The following is a 25682-nucleotide window of genomic DNA, read 5'->3' as shown; positions in this document are numbered from 1 at the left end:
AATTTTTGTGAGAAACTGGCAAAATAAAACTAACATCTGCGATTTGCGTGTGAACCAAGTGTCGTATTGGTGCATTGGAAGAATAAGTGCTACATTGTCATGTTCTGTGTGACAAAACTGAGAACAGGACATTGGACAGTTATCTGCGATAACAATATGCGAGAAAAGTTCTCATATAAGTGAATTTTCACAAAATGTTTAAAAAAAGAAGAATGTAGTGTAATCATTTAAAATTATTTGTGTGTGTTAAATTAAGGGCTATGCTCTTGTGAATTGTATGAGAATGGGACACTGGACAGTTAACTGCGATGACAATGTGCGAGAAAAATTCTCATATATGTGATGTATTATAAAATGTATGGATGCTGAAAAAGAAAATTATTGTTGTATACTTATTTAAAGTGTTTATATGTGTCAGTGTTATATATATAATTTTGTTCATAAATCAATCGATTCTTTGTTCTTCGATTTATTTATGAGGGAGGCGAATTGTAACTGTTCAAATCCCGTTACAAGATGATATCTGTATTTTTATTATTGTATGATTTTATCTGTATTTTATTATTATTATTATTATTATTATTATTATTACTATGTCAGTATTATTATTATGTTATCTGTGATATTGTTATTATTATTGTAATTATCCGTTTTATTCAATTCGATTTTGCAATTGCCTGTTGCTTGCAAGATTGTACTTAGATGTATGCATATATACGTATGTGTAGTATAACACTCAATACCTGTACAGTGAGAATTGTTGTATATATCAGAGATTGGAAGTGACGTTGTTATATTGCGATACCAGTGGAGATTCTGCCAAGTCATCGCCGCGCCATGGCTACGGCATTGTATTTATTTAGATATGCGCTCACGGAGTTAGCCGCCTCCGGGCTATTTCACCACTGTATGTAATATCTGTCGCGTAGGTGGGAGTATGTCATTGTTATTTCTGGAGATTACGTAGCGGTGTCAACCAACGTCTATATAAGGTGGATGCATATTGTAGCGTCAGTCATTAGTTATACGGATGCAGTACAGTGAAGTAGTCTACTAGATCAAGAGGCCTTAGTTGGTCAGTCAACCAGTGTGAACGAGAGATGGTGAAGACTCAGTGAGCCATTATTGGTCATTGAGAGAGTGAGACCAAATGGTTGGTCCGTCACTTAGTGGAAGACACGGACGCAAGGCTTACCATGGAGTCAGAGAGGGCAACTCTGGACCTGCCAAGAGGTCATACCATATTGACTTACAAAGAAGTCAGATGATATGGAGAAGAAGCAGTCACAAGGATGTATCACCAAGTTAGGCGTGACACATCTACAGTAAACACCAGATCAAAGGAATACGTCGTAATTACACTCAAAGTGTTGAAGGTACAGTCAAGTGAATCAGTGAGGGAAATATTTCGTATAAATTGTTAAATGTCCGGTCAAGAAGAATTCAAATTCATGCCTAGTTTCTTTCAGTTGCAATGTCATAATTTCATATTCTCATCTGTTTTATCGCAACAAGACTCACTATTTTTTGATATATTATTTAAAGAATATATATTGTTCTATCAAGCGAATTCATAGTTTCATTTCATTGACAGTAAAATATCTTAACCTCAAAATTAATGGGGAAACCGAACGCCAAGCTCCTTTTCCCAGAACTTATATGGTATGTTGTCAAAAGTAAGCTTATTACCCCACACCCTAGAGATAGTCAAGAGTCTCATTCTATTATTGCTGTACTGAGTGACAGCTGGCGCCCTTCAAATAACGTATGTGTAAGTAAGCAGGTAACAAGTAAGTGTGAGTACAAGGTCCGACGTGTGTATATTTTATTTAATGAATGTTAATTTTTATAATTTCCATTTTAAATGCAGATATTCAGATTTTTCAAGTTAAATGCAGTTTTATATGTTTGTAAAATTAGTCAGTCAGCGACTTAGAAAACTCACACTTTATTTACAATCATATTTATGTGATCACCCCAATATTGATCTTTCCTTATATTAACACCTAGATACTTACAATGATCCCAGAGGGAACTTTTACCCCATTAACACAATCATTAAACCTGGTTTATCATCATACCATTGCCTGCTCTCAGTCTCACAACATTATCGAGGTCATTTTGCAGTTGCTCACAATCTTGTAACTTATTTATTACTCTGTACAGAATAACATCATCCGCAAAAAGCCTTACCTCCGATTGCACTTCTTTACTCATATTATTTATTTATTTATTTATTTATTTATTTATTTATTTATTTATTTATTTATTTATTTAATAGTGCCTTGTTTACAGTGGTGAAGGTAGGGCTCGAGGCCCTCTCTTACACTTAATCTCTCTCTCACACTTAACCACATAAACATAAAGGTCCAATAATACTGCCTTGAGGAATTCCCCTCTCCCTGACTCTTCCCATCAGACCTCTTCGGTTCAACGAAAGACACTCCATGGCATTCAGACCTTCTGGTCGTATGACTGGCGTGTAGTGCTTCCGTTTCAGATTGCATGATAGGCATTTTTTGTTATAAGTGTTCTTTGTCAGGTGGCGGTGATGGTGATTATTGTTTTAAGAGGAAGTACAACTAGGCAACCATCCTCTATTGTATATAACACTAATCAGAGGGAAAAATTGGAAGGGGTCCGACACTTCGAAAAATGAAGATATCGGCCAAAGGAAGACAAGGGCCACGAAGGGCGTGAAAATGAGACTCCCTAGACCTCGCAAACCTAATAGCGTCGGGGTCGGAAAAGAACAAGTGTTGACCAAGAGAGGTCGGATAGGATAGATGAAAGTGAGGAGCCTGGCACAAGTAAGTAGAAGCAATGCCAGGACTCAGCTAGGGGCCCCGTGGTCGCCAACCCACGCTCCAAAGTTCATTGCCCCTGAGGCCTGTTCTTTGTCAGTCGATAGGCCAGTTCCAGCTTGTTGACTCTCATGGATAATGATGCTGTTTCTGATAATTCGGGTTTAATCCATTCGTCGAGATACTTAAATTTATCAGTCCTCTTGATTTTCTCCCGTTCTAGTAGTATCTCTCTGCTAGCTTCCTTGATGTTGGTCAAGAACTCTGTTTCCTCCAAAGACACATGAAGATCCACTTAGGCTGCCTGTTTTCTGGGGCAGTTGATCTGTATCCAGCGAATCGGCTACCAGTGCCATGTCGTCATCAAATGCCAGAAAATCTACAACCAGCCCACTCTGGATACCCAAGTTGGTCAGTTGACCGTCCATTCATTCCTTACGTAACAGCCTGCATGGTTGTTAGGTTACACTTCCGTCACATATTTTGTTACATATATTACCGTCCCCGGCTCTAAGATTGATTGAGAGGTGCTGTATCTCTTCTGAGTGGCGGTGATGGTGGTGATTATTGTTTTAAGAGGAAGTACAACTAGGCAACCATCCTCTATATAACACTAATCAGAGGGAAAAATGGAAGGGATCTGACACTTCGAAAAATGAATGTATCGGCCAAAGGAAGACAAGGGCCACGAAGGGCGTGAAAATGAAAGACTCCCTAGCCCTCGCAAACATAATAGCGTCGGGGTTGGAAAAGAACAAGAGTTGACCAAGGGAGGTCAGATAGGATAGATGAAAGTGAGGAGCCCCTGAGGCCCCTTTTAGTCGCCTCTTACGACAGACAGGGAATACCGTGAGTGTTATTCTACCGCCCCCACCCACAGGGGGAGTATCTCTTCTGATGCCACTAATCTCCTCTAAATGGCATTACTGCCGGAGGAGTTATGAAGTTACATTTTCTCCAGCTGCACGAAATCGTGACTTGTAGACAAGAGGTATACCAGCTAATCACATGTAACATGAGAAATCTGTGTCAAGTAGAATTGAAAAAATCAAATAAATTAGGATTGTTTCAACGATTTATTTTTACTATGTACAAACGTCACTTGAAGAACTATAGACTACGACGATATTCATTCATTGAAGACTAGAAGAACGAAGCATGGCCACATACTCTGTTTCCATGGACAGTAGGGTGGTATGATCCAAGAAGACCTGTAACAAAAGAAAATGGAAATTGTTTCAAACATGATCAAAGTTTGTTGTTCAACTTTTGAAATTCGCATAATCCAACTGTCTCCTGTTCCCTTCTCTTGAGCAATGCAGTATTTTAGAATCCATCTCTTGACAGAGGCCAGAACAAAGAAGCTTCCGCTGAAGTCCAGTCTCATTTATGGCCGTGACAATATGGAACCTGTTGGGGTGTGTGTACTGATAAGTAGACCTCGGATTTTTAGGTGGTAATTGGTTAGAATGCAAAGTAATCTGGTTCGTAGGAAATATTGTGCAACCCTTTCTTCCATAATGTAGGAAGGGTAACATAAATTACAGGAGTTCTATAGACTGTACCCCTAATGTCTATGCAAATCTCAAACCATAACTGTTGTACAGGGTAGACTATACTTGTTACTCGTTTCAGTAACTTTGCATTCTAACCTATGAGTACCTAAAAATCCGGACTCTACTGATAAGTAATAGCATTCGGAGCACGAACAGTGTTATGAAAAGTTTTGCTCGTAGGGTTAGTTGTACTGTCCAGTGAGGAAAACAATGGCAAGCTCCTCGCACTGTTCTTTAATGTGAATCAAACTCGAGCCATTCTGACGCCCCACTCCGTATGACCGAAAATAATGTTCCGCGATAAACACCTTCTCTGTTGTGAAAACCATAACTGCAGGACCATCACAACACTGAATTCACAATATGTCAAACTATTATTTACAATAAATAAATACCTTTTCTTCTCCTAGAGGGATGCGGAAAGCAGGAGAGTAATAATATCAGTGTCGTTTGCTTTATTGCTTACCGTTTAACTGACACTTTCTGTGATGTACCCGTAGTGAGGTGAGCTTAATTCTGTAACGCTCCCGGTGGCATGCCGTTCGTTTCGCCGCCCTTGGTTTTTCTGTCAAAGGTGGTGGTGGTGGTGATTATTGTTTTAAGAGGAAGTACAACTAGGCAACCATCCTCTATATAACACTAATCAGAGGGAAAATATGAAAGGGGTCCGACACTTCGAAAAATGAAGGTATCGGCCAAAGAAAGACAAGGGCCACGAAGGGCGTGAAAATGAATCCCTAGCCCTCGCAAACCTAATAGCGTCGTGGTCGGAAAAAACAAGAGTTGACCAAGGGAGGTCGGATAGGATAGATGAAAGTGAGGAGCCTGGCACAAGTAAGTGGAAGCAATGTCAGGACTCAGCTGAGGGCCCCGTGGTCGCCAACCCACGCTCCAAAATTCAGAGCCCCTGGGGCCCCTTTTAGTCGCCTCTTACGACAGGCAGGGGATACCGTGGGTGTTATTCTATCGCCCCCACCCACAGGGGGTTCTTCTGTCAAATTTGCTGGCTACATATTATACATGGTTAATAGAGCATTGTAAGTCATGAAGAGGATTAAAAATGAAGTACAAACTGTTTCAAACAATGTCACGACTTATTCTTCTTCGTAGGTTTGTTATCGCCCCCTCCTCCTGTGTGCGTAGCAAACTAGAACATGTTGACAAGAAAACAGTTTTGTGGTAAATTAGTCCAGATTGCCGTATTATCCTTTCCTGAAACGAAAGTCCCATCGGTATCTGGTAAATCACTTCCAATATTGGTTTCCTCTCAAAAAAAAATAATTCTCAGTGTCCGTCTTACGATCACATTCTTGTAAAATATTTTCTTCCTCCGCCTCATATCCAATAATTTCGCCTTTATCAAGGATCCCTAGTTAAGGAAGTCCGCCAACTATGAAGGAAATGTATAACTCGGAATTGATGAATGAAAACACTCCACCGCTACGAAAACGTCACCTTCCTTACATGGCGCACTGCGGTCTAACGGTCGACCCTGTGTTTATCCACACTTCGCTCAAGGACAAAGCAAGAAATACAAATAATATCGACCATAATTTACAGTTTAACAAGGGTACAGAAGCTACAATGGGAAAAAAAAACACTGTAGACATCAACCAGTATTATCACTGAGTGAAGGGAAAACGGCGGTGAAGGGGCCGACGCGCGACCAACTGAGGGTTAATATTAAAAGTGGACAGAAGATAAATAGGAATATAATTAATTTGCAGTGGGAAACTATTCCTTCAAAAGGGAGAAGATTAGGAAAAATCTTCTTATACCTGTATAAAGGGTTGAGTACAGGCGAAGGGATGGGCCAAGACATTGTCCCTCCCCGACCAATCTATCACTCATGGAAGACCCATGTTGGGTGTCGCCTAATACTACGATGAAAATGCTCCGGTGCCCCATCATCATTGATGGTAGGGGTAACGGACCGTAACTCAGAAGATATCTGGTTTGAGACTAATGTCTATGGAACCATTTTTTATTCGTTTGTTTCGTATTGCCCCTTCTGTAAATATTTGAACCTTTTTGAAGGAAAGTCTGTATAATGAAAAGATCTATAATTGTGCATTTAAAAATTCCTTCCTTTCTCTCTCTGGCAGTCAACAAGTGATAAAATTACAAATTTTACTAAGCTCGTGGCCATCCGTCTCCTTGCCTGAATGGTCAGCGTATAACCCTTAGGTTTAGAAGGGACGGGGTTCGCTTCCTGGTCGGGTCAGGGATATTTTAGTCTCGTGTGGCACGGGAACTGAGATGGTGGTGGTAGTGAGTTTTGTTTTAAGAGCAAGTACAACGAGGTAATCATCCTCTCTGAACAAATAAGTGGAAGAGAATTTTAAAATATAAAAACGAAATTATTTATTCAACAAAGTAATTTGGAAACGCAGTACAAAATAAAACAAAACAAAAACATTATAGATTTAGGCCGAAGAAAAGACTAACGCATCAAAAGGAAATGTACGTTCCCTGAGTAACAGTACACTTGTAATTTATATACCCTTGATAAGTCCACTGTCGCACATAAAGCGGATGACGAGATCAGCAGTAGTCGCGTCATCGGCTAGTATGCGTTCGAGTGTTTCCTGCAGGCCGAGGCCCCGTCTTAGGCCAGAGAGATCGGCGCACTCTGTGAGGATGTGGGCCACCGGGAACTGAGAGTTTGTATTTTTCTCTATACTGTCTTCTTCATACACACACAGCACACGATTTGAGTCACGTAGCTGTCAGTTGACATTCAGAAGATAGTGAGTTCGAGTCCCACTACTGTGCTCTCTCATTTGACATCAGGTAAGTGCAGGGATGAACTTTTCTCCCCACTCCCAACCCTTTCCATTCCCATTGTTGCCATAAGACTAATCCGTGTCGGTGCGACGTAAAACAAACAGGTTAACAACTTTTTCACCGTTGAGTTTAGCAAATTATGGAATATCGGACAAAACGAACAGAAGACGATCTTTGGAAAAGAAGCAGCAAACCAGAAAGGTGTGATGCAAGTAGATCAGGCGGTTAAGGAAATCAAACAGGAATTTGGAAAGGGAATCACAATCCAATGAGAGGAAATGAAAACTTCGAGATTTGCCGATGATATTGTTATTTTATCTGAGTCTGCAAATTATCTGGAGAAATTGTTGAGTGGTTTGGAGGAGTCTTGGGGAAGGAGTACACGGTGTAAATGAACAAGTCCAAACCAAACGTAATGGTGTGCAGTCGAACGAAGACAGATGATGCAGGAAGTATTAGGTTTGGAATTGTTCATGGAAGTAGATGAATATTGTTACTTTGTTAGTAAAATAACCAATGATGGCAGAAGTTAGGAGGACATAAAATGCAACTAATTCAAGCAAGGAAGGCCTTTCTTAAGAAAACCAGGAATTAGAAAGATGCTTTTGAAAACTTTTGTCTGGAGTGTATCGTTGTATGGAAGTGAAACATAGACGTTAATTAACTCGGAAAGAAATTCAATAGAAGGTTCTTTAATGTGGTGTTAGAGAAGAATGCTAAAGTTGGGATGGGTAGGTCGAGTCACAAATGAAGAGATATTGAATCAAATTCGCTAAATTTGTCGAGAAGAAGAGATAGAATAATAGGACACACCCTAAAATGCCCAGAACTTGTTCGGTTTTTCAGCTAAGTGTAGGCGTAAGAAGGATAGGATTATATGACAAGCAGATTAGAGATGGTGGTGGTGATTATTGTTTTAAGAGGAAGTACAACTAGGTAACCATCCTCTATATAACACTAATCAGAGAGGAAAAATGGAAGGGGTCCGACACTTCGAAAAATGAAGGTATCGGCCAAAGGAAGACAAGGGCCACGAAGGGCATGAAAATGAAAGACTCCCTAGCCCTCGCAAACCTAATAGCGTCGGGGTCGGAAAAGAACAAGAGTTGACCAAGAGAGGTCTCATAGGATAGATGAGGGTGAGGAGCCTGGCACAAGTAAGTGGAAGCAATGCCAGGACTCAGCTGAGGGCCCCGTGGTCGCCAACCCACGTTCCAAAGTTCTGAGGCCCCTTTTAGTCGCCTCTTACGACAGGCAGGGGATACCGTGGGTGTTATTCTACCGCCCCCACCCACAGGGGGAAGCAGATTAGAGAATAAATATAAAGGTTAGCATAGGATAGGGTGGCATGAGGAGCTGTTGTATCAGACCATTCTGTGGACTGATGACTCAAACAACAACATATTGGAATCTGTGATAGACTCCTGGAATCTGGTACTTGCTAAATATGTTCCATAAAGTGAGATTCGCGGGGGAATGTCCAATTGTAGCTGATGTTGAGGTGAGAGAAGAAGTTTGGTTTGCTATCATACTGAGGTGAGATTGCTCTGTTATCTTACTGTTCTGAGGGGCCCGATTATCAATATAGTGGTAGTGAGGGTGTTCAGGAATAATACAGATACCCTCAGCTATCGTCGTAGGTACATACGAAGCAGAGATAAAATAGTATACAATATTAGTTGATAGCTCAAAAATATACGTGGTAGAAGAAGTGGCACGATATAATAATCATAATAATAAGAATAATAATTTACAGCAGAATTTGCTCAGTGAGAAGGAATAGGACCAAAAGAAGGTTACAGGAACAAGAAAATCTTGAATTTAACAAAGCAAACAGGATATGTATTTAACAGATAATAAAAATAGTAAATATTTTTCAACAAGTTTAGTAAATCGCAGACAAGAGTTTGCTAGACTGAAATATATAGAGGAAACCTTATAAGACAAGGAAAATGTGCCACATTTACTATATAAAACATCAAAACCGTATGAATAAGTATAAAGGATACAATGAAGAATAATATAAGTCGATATAGAGGAAGCAACCTGAAAGAAAAAGTGAAAAGAAGGAAAAAAGGATAAAAATGAAGTAGGGATTGAACGGGGAAAGGGATTCTCTTCGCCGGGTGAAGTTACGCTGCAGAATGTGTTAAATAAACATTATTCCAAAAGGTAACGATGGTCCAAGGAAATAGATATTGTGATTTCAAAATTCCATTGTCCGTAGTACAGTTCGTGTTTGAAAGGTTTTAGTCGAAATAATGTCTTGCATATATATTTGATGCCGTAATAAGCTGGCCAAAGTAAAGTTCAAGTGGGGCAGATGGCCCAATGAAGAATTTAATGTCCAAATGACATTATGATAAAACTTGCTCACCGGATAACCTGAAGAAAATAACAGTCCAGATGGTAAATGACAATATCGAACGTAGCAGTAGTATGGCTGCTTCCACCACTCCGTAACGAAGCCAGACTCAATATTTTGAGCGGTGGAGCGAGATTATATAATCGTACAGAAACATCGAGAAGAATAGAGAAGTTGAAAACCAGCATATTCCAGAAACGTCATAATCACGTGTCCATTAGAGGTTAGCGCAAGCACACACACAGGTAGAGGAGGCGGTGCGTGGAGAAGAAGATGACGTCAGGATCGCGTGATGAACAGAGTAGGCAGGCGACAGGTGAGCATAACAGAAGAGTGAATGAAGCTGTGGTAGCGTGATCGGCGAAAGGTAGGATGTGTACGTAGCGGTAGCGGAGATCGTAACAATGTTGAGGGCTCACCTGTCAATAATAATTGTGGTAGTGGTCCTCGTGGTGCAGATCTTGGTGGTAGTGATGGTGATGTACAGGGAGCCTCTTGATCTTGTGGTGATGGACAGTGTGCAGCTTCACTGGGACGTGCAGAATGTGAATGTCACTGTGAACACACACAAAGAAGTCACAATTGTTTAGAGGTAGATAAAGAAGTCGGGCTTCATTATGGACAATATCAGGTTTACACTTGTTTCCTTCATTATCATTCTGTTACAAAGATATCGCGTTCAGTCGTTGCAACGACAATAGGTGCAGCACGATACAATGTATTACAATGTAGAAGCACGTTAGTTCTGTAATAAATGGTCATATTCAGGGTGAATCACCTAAAACGTGATTCCCAAATAAATACTTCTGAAGTAAAGGGTGCTACTGATGTGCTATTTTCACAGTAAATAAGAGTAACTAAGGTCTCATTATTTTATCCCGTACAAAGATTTGAATAATTATTAGAATGTGTATTGAGACAAATTTTCCGTAATTTTTAAACACGAGTAATGTTAGCTGATTAGAGTCTACGTAGAGTTAACAAGTGTCAGAATCAGCTGAGTGGCTGCGCATTTTGATCATCTTTTGTTTTGATAAACAATAGTTTTTTGTCTTATTATTGAAGCGTCATGAAATGAGACGGATGCGTTTTGTTTTGATCTACTGTTATGAGAATAATAACAGTACTTCTAAATTCATATAAGGAAATCAAATGTCGAAGACAGTAGAGGAACATGTGACACATTCCATTTCTCTTTATGAATCTGTGTAAAATTGTTTATATGACACTGGATGTGGTGAATACAACACAAATTCTTTCCTATACATTGGTAAATAAAAATGTGAACTCCAAATTTATTTTATATGTGAAATGTCTTCTCTTTTTTGTTATTCTGCGTAAATTCGAACGATTAGAGACATTTGAAAAGCAGATGCTGTTGGTGAAACATGACGAAGTCTCTATCTTTCTGAAAGACATTAATGTTATGTCCGTAGCACCGTTTAGAAAAGGGCTCGTTCAGGTAATTTTCTCATCCATTTTAAGAGTTAGGAAAGGAATGATTATTTTTAATCGACGTCATTCGCCCACAATAAGAGAGCTGTCCGTCCGCACTCTGTTTTGACTCTGCAGGCATTAACTGTGCTGAGGTTAGAGGTGAACAGTGTTTGTAACATTCATTCTAGGGTACGACCATACCCCGCCGACCAGTATGTGCTCCTGTTGAACAACTTCGGCCATTTGAACGGGAAGCTGGATGGACGTATCGACGGATTGCTACACATGTTGGGTGCAATGTATTGGTAGTGTATCGCTGCTTTCAGCAGTGGTCTGTGGAACATTCTCCACACCCGTAGACCAGGGGCCTGTTCCACGAACGAACTTTACAACTTTTCAACTTTGCACTTTTCACTTTTCAATTTCTGTTCCACCATGAACTAGGCTGTACTTTTCAATTTCTTCGCAAAGTGAAAAGTCTTTGCGAATGAGTGATCCGATCGAGTTTATTCCATGAGCAAACTGTATAGGCCTAATACTCTATGATTTTAATGCATTACTTTTCGCGGCGACCTTGGCGGTATAATTGTCGTACCGTTAAAGTTTTTATCGTGGGAAAGAAAGGTTATTATAAGAAGCTGTCTGTGCTGGAAGTTGTCAAGGAGAAACGTGACTTCCTTTTTTGACAACTTTAAAGATGACCTCCCAAATGATGACACACATCAATGTTAACGAGAGTACCGTCAACACATCCACACACAGAAGGACATTCGCCCTTCATTGGAAATCCCGTCGCTATATTAAGCGGATTATCAGGCCAACGTACTGTTAGGAAATATTACATTTACTATAACATCTACGACTTTGGTAACAGTTCTGCAAATAATTGATTTTGATGTCCCATGCATTGCTGTTACACAGTACAGCTGGGCAGCATTTATTAAAAAATGTAAACATATAAGAATTTGTTCTTTTTCGGAAAGGAATTTACTTCTTTATGTTTCAATAAATGACCGATCATTTCAAGAATATAGTCAGCCTCTATTGGGATAATACGAAATCACTCGCGATATTACGTCGAAGTGAGGTTATGAAAATTAATCCTGTCTTTGTACGTTCTATTATTGGATTCTTCATCACTGTCCTCACTTGATGCAACAAAAGCTCTCGTCATAACGTGTTTATATCACTAAACCAAATTCTACGCCGAGAAACTAATGTACATACTTGTTAATTAACATATGAAAAGGGAATGATCTCTTTGCAAGATTTATGAAAACTTTTCACTTCATTTCTTTGCACTTTGCATTTCTGTACCAATGGAGGAACATAACAGGCTTGAAAAGTGAAAAGATTTGTAACTTTTCAGTTTTCACTTTGCAAGCTAAATCTGAAAAGTGATGGTGGAACAAAATCTGAACTGCAAAGTGCAAAGTGAAAAGTTGCAAAGTTCGTTCGTGGAATAGGCCCCAGGCTCCGGACGTCCGCGTAGTACAGACGCACGTCATGATCGACTCACTGTGCGAACAGCGGTGGCCGACCGAACATTATCGAGGAACGAAATTCGGTTACATGCTGCACCTGCTATGTCACCAAGGAACATTGGGGACAATCTGCTTGCAGCGGGATTAGGATCACGTGTGCCTGTGGCCAGGCTACCACGGACACCACGATGCCGCAAAGCACGGCTACTCTGGTGTCGTGAAAGAGTCGACTGGACAGGGGAATGTGGTGGTGGTGATTATTGTTTTAAGAGGAAGCACAACTAGGCAACCATCCTCTATATAACACTAATCAGAGATAAAATATGGAAGGGGTCCGACACTTCAAAAAATGAAGGTATCGGCCAAAGAAAGACAAGGGCTACGAAGGGCGTGAAAATGAAAGACTCCCTAACCCTCGCAAACCTAATAGCGTCGGGGTCAGAAAAGAACAAGAGTTGACCAAGAGAGGTCGGATAGGATAGATGAAAGTGAGTAGCCTGGCACAAGTAAGTGGAAGCAATGCCAGGACTCAGCTAGAGGCCCCGTGGTCGCCAACCCACGCTCCAAAGTTCAGAGCCCCTGGGGTGGTGGTGGTGGTGATTATTGTTTTAAGAGGAAGTACAACTGGGCAACCATCCTCTATATAACACTAATCAGAGAGAAAAATGGAAGCTGTCCGACACTTCGAAGAATGAAGGTATCGGCCAAAGGAAGACAAGGGCCACGAAGGGCGTGAAAATGAAAGACTCCCTAGCCCTCGCAAACCTAATAGCGTCGGGGTCGGAAAAGAACAAGAGTTGACCAAGGGAGGTCGGATAGGATAGATGAAAGTGAGGAGACTGGCACAAATAAGTGGAAGCAATGCCAGGACTCAGCTAGGGGCCCCGTGGTCGCCAACCCACGCTCCAAAGTTCAGAGCCCCTGGGGACCCTTTTAGTCGCCTCTTACGACAGTTAGGGGATACCGTGGATGTGACAGGGGAATGGCGCTCTGTTGCTTTCAGTGACGAGAGTAGATTCTGTCTGTATGCAAGTGATAGACGTACACGAGTACGGCGTAGACCTGGTGAGCGGCCATGTCCAGAGTGCATTCACCCACGACACCCAGGTCCCACCCCAGACTGCATGGTGTGAGGGGGCCATCAGTTACAACTCGCGGTCACAATTGCTGTTTCTGAAGGGTAATATAACCAGTGCCCGCTACATTGCATAGGTTGTTGTCTCCGGCCTACTGCCATTTCTACCACAGGAAGGTGATGCGCTTTTTCAGCATGACATTGCATGTCCACATAAAGCTGCTGCGACCCAATGTGCTCTACGTGGTGTACAACAACTGCCCTGGCCTGCAAGATCACCGGATCTCTCGCCAATTGAAGCGGGAACTTACGCGTTCTTCAGAGCCCGCGAGAAACATTGCCGAATTGCATCTCAAGGTGCAAAATGCTTGGGACAACCTATCGCAAAATGCCATTCGGCATCTTCATGATCGTTGCACTGTGTATTAAAGCGACTGTTTGGGCACCCTTTACTGTGACATGTGTGTTTCAGTTGGTTTGAACTTGTAAAGATATACTCTTGCAATTATGATCAACAGTACCTGTCACATCGCTTGTGAATTAAATGACCTTGTCCTTGTGGATGTTTCATGTTTTTCCAGGCCGTTTATTTGGGGGTGTAAGTTTTAAGTGATTCACCCCCGTATAGATATGTTGCCACTACGTCTTTTCCATCCCCCAATTATTTCTTTTTTTGTTTACAATTTGTTTTACGTCCCACCGACACAGATAAGTCTTATGGCGACGATGGTGTGAAGAAAGAGCTGAGAGTGGGGAAGGAAGCAGCCGTGGCCGTAATTAAGGTACAGCCCCACGATTTGTCTGGTGTAAAAACTGGAAAACACGAAAAGCCATCTTCAGGACTGTCGACAGTGGGGTTCGAACCCACTATCTCCCGAATGCAGGCTCACAGCTGCGCGACCCTAACCACACGGCCACTTGACCGAATTAATAATAATGCAAGAAAGAAAGCGATCTCAATTAAGATTAAGGTAAGACACTATCAGTTATCCCACGGCCTCTCAAACGTCCAAAATATCACGCGTGCAAACCGAGGCGCATTGGTTGCGTGCACCGTGCATCGGTCAGGCTCGGTTCGGCCCAGTGTTTTATCTCGGCTCAACTCTGCCCGGATGATGGGGCGCTGCAGAAGAAGTGAGGAAGGAGGAAACAGGCGGAGTGAGAAAGACAGGCGTAGGGAAAGAGAGGGACAGAGCTATTGGTTAAAATCGAGAAGTGGGGGTCTGCACACTGGTCAACCTAGCCGAGTCGTCTTCTGCACCTTGCGCCGCGCAATGCACCGGTACATACACCCTGAGAGGTCCTAAATTATCTTATCAGAATGTCTGTGAGCGTTACAGTGCTTATGAGCTTCAGAAGACCGAGGATAAACAACCAGAAAAGACATCGAAGAAGTCGACAAGGAAGAATCCTTATAGAAATCTTCGGACGAACAACATGCGCCGCCACCGATTACGCACCAACAAAGAACTGTAAAAAATATGTGGCAGGATGTCAGATGTCATATGAAAACCAAGGATTAAATTCTTCGGACATATTTCAAGAATGAGCAACGATAATCTCATAAAAAACAATTTCAACCATTTTAACAAGTCCAACGAAAAATGATTATGGAAAAGGACTACATTCAGAAACTGGATATAAAACTTTGAAGGACTCCACGCCCTGTGGGTGGGGCGGTAGAATAACACCCACGGTATCCCCTGCCTGTCGTAAGAGGCGACTAAAAGGGGCCTCAGGGGCTCTGAACTTTGGAGCGTGGGTTGCGACCACGGGGCCCTCAGCTGAGTCGCGGCATTTCTTCCACTTACTTGTGCCCGGCTCCTCACTTTCATCTATCCTATCCGACCTCTCTTGGTCAACTCTTGTTCTTTTCCGACCCCGACGCTATTAGGTTTGCGAGGGCTAGGGAGTCGTTCATTTTCATGCCCTTCGCGGCCCTTGTCTTCCTTTGGTCGATACCTTCATTTTTCGAAGTGTCGGACCCCTTCCATTCCTTCTCTCTGATTAGTGTTATATAGAGGATGGTTGCCTAGTTGTACTTCCTCTTAAAACAATAATCACCACCACCATCACTTTTGAAGGACTCCAGCCACCTGAAGCAGCGACCAAGGTGAAACAGAAAGGGCGCCTGCAAAGAAAAAATCTGTAAACAAGAGAATGAAGGGTTACTGGTGCCAAAGAAAACTCGGAGAATTCACTGTACGTCGCACCGACGCAGAGAGGTCTTACGTCGACTATTGGATACGAAAAGCCTAGGAGTGGGAAGTAAGTGGCTGTGGCCTTAATTAAGGTAAAACCCCAACATTTTCCTCGTTTGAAAATGGAAATCCACGGAAATCCATCTTCAGTGCTGCTGACTTTGGGGTTCGAACCCACTATCTCCCGGATGTAAGCCTACAGCTGCGCGCCCGTAACTGTACGGCCAACTCACCCGTTTGAAAGATTAATGAAATCTTAGAGTTATTTACATGTTCTATAGATTCTTCTACCTCATTTATGCGGAGTTCACAGCATTTAAAATGGTTAATTGTAACCTGTAATTTTTTTAATGTCCGCCTCTGTGGTGTAGTGGTTAGTGTGATTAGCTGTCACCCGCAGAGGCCCGGGTTCGATTCCCGGCTCTGCCACGAAATTTGAAAAGTGGTACGAGGGCTGGAACGGAGTCCACTCAGCCTCGGGAGGTCAAGTGAGTAGAGAGGGGTTCGATTCCCTGCTCAGCCATTCTGGAAGTGGTTTTCCGTGATTTCCCATTTCTCCTCCAGGCAAATGACGGGATAGTACCTAACTTAAGGCCACGGCCGCTTCCTTCCCTCTTCCTTGTCTATTCCTTCCCATCTCCCTTCCCCTGCAAGGCCTCTGTTCAGTATAGCAGGTGAAGCCCCCTGGGAGAAGTACTGGTCATTCTCCTCAGTTGTATCCCCAGACCCACAGTCTGAAGCTCCAGGACACTGTCCTTGAGGCGGTGGAGGTGGGATCCCCCGCTGAGTTCGAGGGAAGAACCGACCCTGGAGGGTAAAAAGATAATGGAGAAGAAGAAGAAGAAGAATAAGAAGAAAAAGATTGTTTTTTAATATTAATAGTATTGATTTCAAAAATTAATCATATTTCATCAAAATTTTACTGTGTACTATTCTAAGTCATTTGGCAGACCTGGAATGTTCGGGGTGAGATTAAATAAATAAATAAATTGTATTAAAATAATCATGGTTTCTGTGCAGATATTTTTATTTGACCCCATCTATGCTGTTCACGCGTTGATCTCCTTCATACGTACGTATTTGTAATCAGAAAGTGATATCGTCGTAATTATTCAGAAACGTGGGAGTCTGGTCTTAAAAGGATATTGCATTAATATTATATTGCTTACTCCAGTATTCATAATTTGAAAAATAAAATATTTGTTGTACTTAAATTGATGTCGGTTGATTGCACGTGGACCGCATGAACACAATAGCACGATAAAGGGACTTTCCAAATCCTCTGGTCTACCGGCAACAAAAGGTTGTAATCACTGAGATAATGGAGAAGTTGTGGTTAGTAAGAACGGAGAAGGTGACGAAAGGTTTATTTTGTTCGTGTATTGAAACTTGCAAGATATCTCGTGTCCTTCCAAGTCATAGAACGTCTGAGAGAGGCGGTTAACCACACTCCAGGGTTATCCTACTGAGCTACGTTTTTCAAGGATGAATGTTGCTGCGTTGAGATTACTATTGTGCTCAAAACCTCCAGCGAGCGCATCCTTATACTAATTTATATTTCTCTGTTTTATGTGATATTCCAATATTCAACAGTGGTGGTGATGGTGGTGATTATTGTTTTGTTTTTTTGCTAGTTGCTTTACGTCGCACCGACTCAGATAGGTCTTATGGCGACGGTGGGACAGGGAAGGGCTAGGAGTGGGAAGGAAGCGGCCGTGGCCTTAATTAAGGTACAGCCCCAGCATTTGCCTGGTGTGAAAATGGGAAACCACGGAAAACCATTTTCAGGGCTGCCGACAGTGGGGTTCGGACCTACTATCTCCCGAATACTCGATACTGGCCGCACTTAAGCGACTGCAGCTATCGAGCTCGGTGATTATTGTTTTAAGAGGAAGTACAACTGGGCAACCATCCTCTATATAACACTAATCAGAGAGAAAAAAATGGAAGGGACCGACCCTTCGAAAAATGAAGATATCGGCCAAAGGAAGACAAGGGCCACGAAGGGCGTGAAAATGAAAGACTCCCTAGCCCTCGCAAACCTAATAGCGTTGGGGTCAGAAAAGAACAAGAGTTGACCAAGGGAGGTCGGATAGGATAGATGAAAGTGAGGAGCCTGGCACAAGTAAGTGGAAGAAATGCCAGGATTCAGCTGAGGGCACCGCGGTCGCCAACCCACGCTCCAAAGTTCAGAGCCCCTGAGGTGGTGGTGGTGGTGATTATTGTTTTAAGAGGAAGTACAACTACGCAACCATCCTCTATATAACACTAATCAGAGAGAAAAAATGGAAGGGACCGACCCTTCGAAAAATGAAGATATCGGCCAAAGGAAGACAAGGGCCACGAAGGGCGTGAAGATGAAAGACTCCCTAGCCCTCGCAAACCTAATAGCGTCGGGGTCGGAAAAGAACAAGAGTTGACCAAGGGAGGTCGGATAGGATAGATGAAGGTGAGGAGCCTGGCACTAGTAAGTGGAAGCAATGTCAGGACTCAGCTAAGGGCCCCGTGGTCGCCAATCCACGCTCCAAAGTTCAGAGCCCCTGAGGCCCCTTTCAGTCGCCTCTTACGACAGGCAGGGGATACCGTGGGTGTTATTCTACCGCCCCCACCCACAGGGGGTCAATATTCAACACCGAGCAAATGCCGCGATGCAAGGAATTCTCACTTCCTTATCATAAACCCGTTTAGAGGTTCGTGGTGAAGAGTATTCGGAGAGATGTTCATCTTTTGTGTTGGTGTGGGATGGAATCCGAGCACCGATTGACAGTATTTTAAAGTCACTTGACTATGAGAGACCTATCTTAGGAGATTTCATAGTGCGTTAAATCATCACATTTTCAGTGACGTACAGAAAGGCACACATTATTATTATTATTATTATTATTATTATTATTATTATTATTATTATTATTGCTAGTTGCTTTACGTCGCACCGACACAGATAGGTCTTATGGCGACGATGGGACAGGGAAGGGCTAGGAGTGGGAAGGAATTGGCCGTGGCCTTAATTAAGGTACAGCCCCAGCATTTGCCTGGTGTGAAAATGGGAAACCACGGAAAACCATCTTCAGGGCTGCCGACAGTGGGGTTCGAACCTACTATCTCCCGAATACTGGATACTGGCCGCACTTAAGCGACTGCAGCTATCGAGCTCGGTATTATTATTATTATTATTATTATTATTATTATTATTAATAATGATGATGATGATTAAGAATGAAGACTAATTTAGGAATGAACGTATTGAATAGTGTAGTGATGTGAGGTGAATGGAGGAGAATAAGTTAGCTAGGTGAATAATAGTCTAATCCTCGGACTGTAAGAAGAACAGAGGACGACCTAGCCGACAGAAAGTCCCTTCGTGCGACTGTATACACCATGAGTTTGTTGTCTGAGTGTCATTGCCATTGCATTCTCACCAAAGTGCTTAGGTTCGAAGCCTGGTCACTGTATGTAGAATTTTCGAACTAAAATATCTTTTTCCTGTCATTGGAATTCCAGGCAAAACTGGAGACCGCATGCTGCGATAGTGACAGTCAACAGTCACGTATTACTACATACTTGCAAAAGTAAGCAAAGTCATCTCCGTACAGACCATGAAGGCCCTTGGAGGGGTGGAAGGTAAAGGCTTCCACCATTCGTAACCTCGGCACGTGATGGGGTAGAGTGGTTAACTCTACGCCCGGCCGCCTTTGCCCCCAGGGATTAACCTGGTACTCATTTTGGTGTAGGTTGATTGAACCACAGGGCCACATGCACCTCCGGAAGTGGAAACCTCGTTTCTTAAATTTTACGACTTCCTGACGGGGATTCGAACCCACGTCCTTCCGGGAGAACCGAGAACGCCTTTACCGCCTCGACCACGCAGCCCCCTATTACATACTTGTAGCTTCTAAAATATTCTTCATCGTCATCTTTCTTTCCCGGTGACGAAGTTCCATATTTTTGGCAACTCTCAAATAATTCTGAAGCGAAGACAAGGAGTACTTGTTGGTGGTGTTTACATGTTGATGTTTGACCAAACACCACGCATCTGTAAATGCAGCGGCTGGAGTGTTTGATGGTATCTGTTCAATGGAGCCGCTCTCTGTGGCACGTAAGCGGAACATGTTCTGTGTAATCTGCAGTAAACACGTCACTGCAACGATTCTACCGTGACGGGAATAGGACAGAGAGCTCCAAGCTGACAAACATGTGTTGTTACGTACGGACAACGACGGTCATATTAGTACAAACCGAGCGAGCTCGCTACGTGGTCCGCCCGTGTCGCTGTTAGCATAGCGTGACCGGATCTAGAATCAGTAACAATGGGACACTTTTCTCGAACATTTCAATGATTTCGTAAGTTCACTGACATGTTACTTCATAATCCTAGTGAATCCAGAAAAAGTTAATAACCCAGTATATACGATATTACATACATACTTCTTCATTGTAGACTGTTACATCTTTCAGCGATCAGTCTGAGAGCCTCTGCGAATTTATCAAACGCCGCCACAATCTTATATTTGTTTACAATCTGCTTCACCTCACACCAACTCAGATATATCTTATGGGGACGGTGGGACAGGAAAGGGCTAGGAGTGGGTTAGGAAGCGGCCGTGACCATTTGCCTGATGGGAAAATGGGGAAACCACTGAAAACCATCCTGAGGGCTGGTGGTGGTGGTGGTGATTATTGTTTTAAGAGGAAGTACAACTAGGCAACCATCCTCTATATAACACTAATCAGAGAGAAAAATGGAAGGGATCCGACACTTCGAAAAATAAAGATATCGGCCAAAGGAAGACAAGGGCCACGAAGGGCGTGAAAATGAAAGACTCCCTAGCCCTCGCAAACCTAATAGCGTCGGGGTCGGAAAAGAACAAGAGTTGACCAAGGGAGGTTGGATAGGATAGATGAAAGTGAGGAGCCTGACACAAGTAAGTGGAAGCAATGCCAGGACTCAGCTAAGGGCCCCGTGGTCGCCAACCCACGCTCCAAAGTTCAGAGCCCCTGGGGCCCCATTTAGTCGCCTCTTACGACAGGCAGGGGATACCGTGGGTGTTATTCTACCGCCCCCACCCACAGGGGGATATTGTTTTAAGAGGAAGTACAACTAGGCAACCATCCTCTATATAACACTAATCAGACGGAAAAATGGAAGGGATCCGACACTTCGAAAAATGAAGGTATCGGCCAAAGGAAGACAAGGGCCACGAAGGGCGTGAAAATGAAAGACTCCCTAGCCCTCGCAAACCTAATAGCGTCGGGGTCGGAAAAGAACAAGAGTTGACCAAGGGAGGTTGGATAGGATAGATGAAAGTGAGGAGCCTGGCACAAGTAAGTGGAAGCAATGTTAGGACTCAGCTGAGGGCCCCGTGGTCGCCAACCCACGCTCCAAAGTTCAGAGCCCCTGGGTCTCCTGAGGGCTGCCGACGTTGGTGTTCGAACACTCCTGAATGCAAGCTCACACCTGCGCGCCTTTAACCGCACAGCCAACTCGCTCAGTAATCTTCTATTTGTAATTAGTTCTGTGGCCTCATTTAGCTCTATACCTCTTATATTTAAATTGTTAGAAACTGAGTCTGACCATCGTCGTCTTGGTCTCCCTCTACTTCTCTTACCCTCAATAACAGATTCCATTATTCTCTGAGGTAACCTATCCTCCTCAATTCGTCTCACAAGACCCCACCGCCCAAACCCGCTTGTGCGTACAGCGTCATCAACCGACTTCACTCCTAACTTAGCCTTTATTATCTCATTTCGATTACCCTCCTGCCATTGCTCCCAGTTGTTTGTACCAGCGACCATTCTTTATGTTACTTCTAACTTACGGGTAAGGTATCATTAGGACACCCAGGTTTCACTCCCATAAAGCAAAGATAGTTTCGTCCGGGAGCTCACTTCCTTCTTACAGCTTCGCAACTGCCAGCTCACTGCATTAGCTTTACTGCACCTTGATTCAATCTCACTTACTAAATTACCTTCCACCGGGCGAGTTGGCCGTGCGCGTAGAGGCGCGCGGCTGTGAGCTTGCATCCGGGAGACAGTGGGTTCGAATCCCACTGTCGGCAGCCCTGAAGATGGTTTTCCGTGGCTTCCCATTTTCACACCAGGCAAATGCTGGGGCTGTACCTTAATTAAGGCCACGGCCGCTTCCTTCCAACTCCTAGGCCTATCCTATCCCATCGTCGCCATAAGACATATCTGTGTCGGTGCGACGTAAAGCCCCTAGCAAAAAAAAAAATTACCTTGGTGGTGGTGGTGGTGGTGGTGGTGATTATTGTTTTAAGAGGAAGTACAAGTAGGCAACCATCCTCTATATAACACTAATCAGAGGGAAAAATGGAAGGGATCCAACACTTCGAAAAATGAAGATATCGGCCAAAGGAAGACAAGGGCCACGAAGGGCGTGAAAATAAAAGACTCCCTAGCCCTCGCAAACCTAATAGCGTCGGGGTCGGAAAAGAACAAGAATTGACCAAGGGAGGTCGGATAGGATAGATGAAAGTGAGGAGCCTGGCACAAGTAAGTGGAAGAAATGCCAGGATGGTGATGGTGGTGATTATTGTTTTAAGAGGAAGTATAACTAGGCAACCATCCTCTATATAACACTAATCAGAGGGAAAAAAGGGAAGGGATCCGACACTTCGAAAAATGAAGATATCGGCCAAAGGAAGACAAGGGCCACGAAGGGCGTGAAAATGAAAGACTCCCTAGCCCTCGCAAACCTAATAGCGTCGGGGTCGGAGAAGAACAAGAATTGACCAAGGGAGGTCGGATAGGATAGATGAAAGTGAGGAGCCTGGCACAAGTAAGTGGAAGCAATGTCAGGACTCAGCTGAGGGCCCCGTGGTCGCCAACCCACGCTCCATAGTTCAGAGCCCCTGGGGACGCGCGGCTGTGAGCTTGCATCCGGGAGACAGTGGGTTCGATTCCCACTGTCGGCAGCCCTGAAGATGGTTTTCCGTGGCTTCCTATTTTCACACCAGGCAAATGCTGGGGCTGTACCTTAATTAAGGCCACGGCCGCTTCCTTCCAACTCCTAGGCCTATCCTATCCCATCGTCGCCATAAGACATATCTGTGTCGGTGCGACGTAAAGCCACTAGCAAAAAAAAAAAAAATACCTTCCAGGGAGAACACACAACCTAAATACACTCATACACATAAAAACCAGAACACCTTGAAAGACTAGAGATAGGAAGTTCATATTCACAGGACATGTGCATTAATATGTTCTGAAGAAGTGATTAGCATTTGAACCATGTCGGCCCTCAAATTCAAGGTCCACATCGATATCTCGCCGTACCACTGGTAAAATGTACCAGCGGCTCTCATTGTCGCAATAAACCGCAGGTAATGGATCAGTGAGACTTGAGCATAAGTGCAGGATGCCTCGCAGACCGTGCCCTCAAATGACTGAGTTTGAAAGAGGGCGCATTATTAGCACGAGAGAACGTGATGCATCCATCCGGGGAATTGCTGCGAATGGCATTGCAGGACAAATCTGCGTCCTCCTTGGCTCTGGCGAAACAGTAGAACAGTGTAACACATCGTACACTATCAGGAGTGACAGTCTGTCGCCGTTTATTAATGTCTGGGTTACCGGCGCGTCGTCCAATTCTCCACCTACCTTTCGCTTATGTGCATAAACATGCTAGACTGTAATGGTGTATAGAGCGACGGCACTGGGGACAGGAATGGCAGCAGATAGTGTTATATGACGAATCCAGGTTCTGTTTGTTTGAAAATGATGGCCACATTTTGGTTCACTGCAGACAGGACGGGAGACATCGCATTGACTGCATTCGCACAAGACATGCAGCGCCAACTCAAGGTCTTACGCTGTGTGGTGCTATTGGGTACAACCACAAATCACAGTTGGTGCTTGTCCAGGGCACTGTGACCAGTTTGACCTACGTGAATGACATCCTGCGACCCGTAGCGATACCCTTTCTGTACGACACCCCAGGCACCATATTTCAACAGGACAATGCGCGACCACATGTTGCTGCACGAACACATGCCTTCTTGTTGTCAGACTTTTGCCCTGCCCCGCCGGATCACCGGACTTGTCGCCAATCGAAATTGTGTGGGATACCGTGAAACGACTTGTGCGGCGCTGTGACGTATTGCCGAACACCAAAGATGAACTGTGGAACTACGTGAATGCAGCATGGATGACTATAGCCCAGGACGCCATTCGCACCTTGTACGTGTCGATACCATTACGCATGGATCAATTCATCTTGTTCCCATGGAGAACCCAGTGTCTACTAGGCAACAGGACACATGCTGAACCTAGGTGACTGAAATGTTAATCGTTTCTGCAGAACATACTAATGAACATGCCCTGTGAATATGAACTTCCTATCCGTGGTCTTTCAAGGTGTTCTGTTTTTTTTTTTTTCAACATGAGTATACTTGAAATCATCTTCTGCTTCCGCCTTTGTATTCCTAACATGACATTCAGTTCTCTTGGATTTCTTACATACATACATCACTTTATTTCTGGAAAGGCTCATTTTGATACCATACTCATTACACATATTTTCACGTGCCAAGATATTACACTGCAGGCTTTCAGCACAGTATGCCATTAAGTCCAAGTGGTGGTGGTGGTGATTATTGTTTTAAGAGGAAGTACAACTAGGCAACCATCCTCTATATAACACTAATCAGAGGGAAAAAGGAAAGGGGTCCGACACTTCGAAAAATGAAGATATCGGCCAAAAGAAGACAAGGGCCACGAAGGGCGTGAAACTGAAAGACTCCCTAGCCCTCGCAAACCTAATAGCGTCGGGGTCGGAAAAGAACAAGAGTTGACCAAGGGAGGTCGGATAGGATAGATGAAAGTGAGGAGACTGGCACAAGTAAGTGGAAACAATGCTAGGACTCAGCTGAGGGCCCCGTGGTCGCCAGCGCACGCTCCATAGTTCAGAGCCCCTGGGGCCCCTTTTAGTCACCTCTTACGACAGGCAGGGGATACCGTGGGTGTTATTCTAACGTGGTGGTGGTGGTGATTATTGTTTTAAGAGGAAGTACAACTAGGCAACCATCCTCTATATAACACTAATCAGAGGGAAAATGGAAGGGATCCGACACTTCGAAAAATGAAGATATCGGTCAAAGAAAGACAAGGGCCGCGAAGGGCGTGAACATGAAAGACTCCCTAGCCCTCGCAAACCTAATAGCGTCGGGGTCGGAAAAGAACAAGGGTTGACCAAGAGAGGTCTGACTGGATAGATAAAATTGAAGAGCCTGGCACAAGTAAGTGGAAGCAATGCCAGGACTCAGCTAAGAGCCCCGTGGTCGCCAACCCACGCTCCAAAGTTCAGAGCCCCTCAGGCCCCTTTTAGTCGCCTCTTACGACAGGCAGGGGATACCGTGGGTGTTATTCTAACGCCCCCACCCACAGGGGGGCATTAAGTCCAAGTCGTCGACATACGGCAAAGTACTTTCTGCATTTCCACCTCCCTGCCACCTTATAGCTTTCACTAAAATATCCGTGTAATCTATGAATAACAAAGGTGAAATGTTAGAGCCTTGTGGAACACCTGTAAGTAGCTTATGCTAAGAAATTCTACCATAAATTCTCACTATAACCCAGTTGTCAGTATACATGCCTTTATTTTAAAAGTAAATAATATATTATTTGCTAAATAAAGAGCTATGCCAAATGGAACATTATTTCATATATTTTTAAATATTCCTTACCCTGATTCGCGGAGAAGGATGAGACGGGTGCGACCGTGGTCTATAAATGGAACTGTCCCAGAGTTCACCTTAGTGAGGAGAAAACCATTATCAGGACAGTCGAATGTGGGGACCTGCCACTCCGCTTCCCGAAAGCAGAACTGTTCATTATCACTGCTGTCAAGCCTTAATAACTCACCGCAGTGTTTAACAACTTCTTTTACCAACCTATTAAAATGTAGATGGCTGCGAATCTTTCTTCATCTGAGTTACAGTCACGTTCTTATTGTATG

At 43.5% G+C, this 25682-nt stretch overlaps 1 long non-coding RNA gene across 1 annotated transcript in view; it reads right to left on the bottom strand.

Annotated features, from left to right (window-relative positions):
• Positions 1-3861: 3861 nt before the first annotated feature.
• The window catches only part of LOC136884390 (uncharacterized), a 130013-nt gene continuing 108192 nt past the window's right edge, over positions 3862-25682 (bottom strand). Inside the window, exons 4-5 of the long non-coding RNA XR_010861356.2 lie at positions 9932-10067; positions 3862-4015 (exon numbers count right to left, since the gene is read on the bottom strand). This is a non-coding gene — a long non-coding RNA (uncharacterized lncRNA). The remainder of the gene's footprint in view (positions 4016-9931; positions 10068-25682) is intronic.

This window comes from Anabrus simplex, chromosome 12 (genome assembly GCF_040414725.1).
Source record: "Anabrus simplex isolate iqAnaSimp1 chromosome 12, ASM4041472v1, whole genome shotgun sequence".
NCBI lineage: Eukaryota > Metazoa > Arthropoda > Insecta > Orthoptera > Tettigoniidae > Anabrus > Anabrus simplex.
Note: the sequence above shows the minus strand (reverse complement) of the source record. Positions and strands in the feature narration are given on the sequence as shown.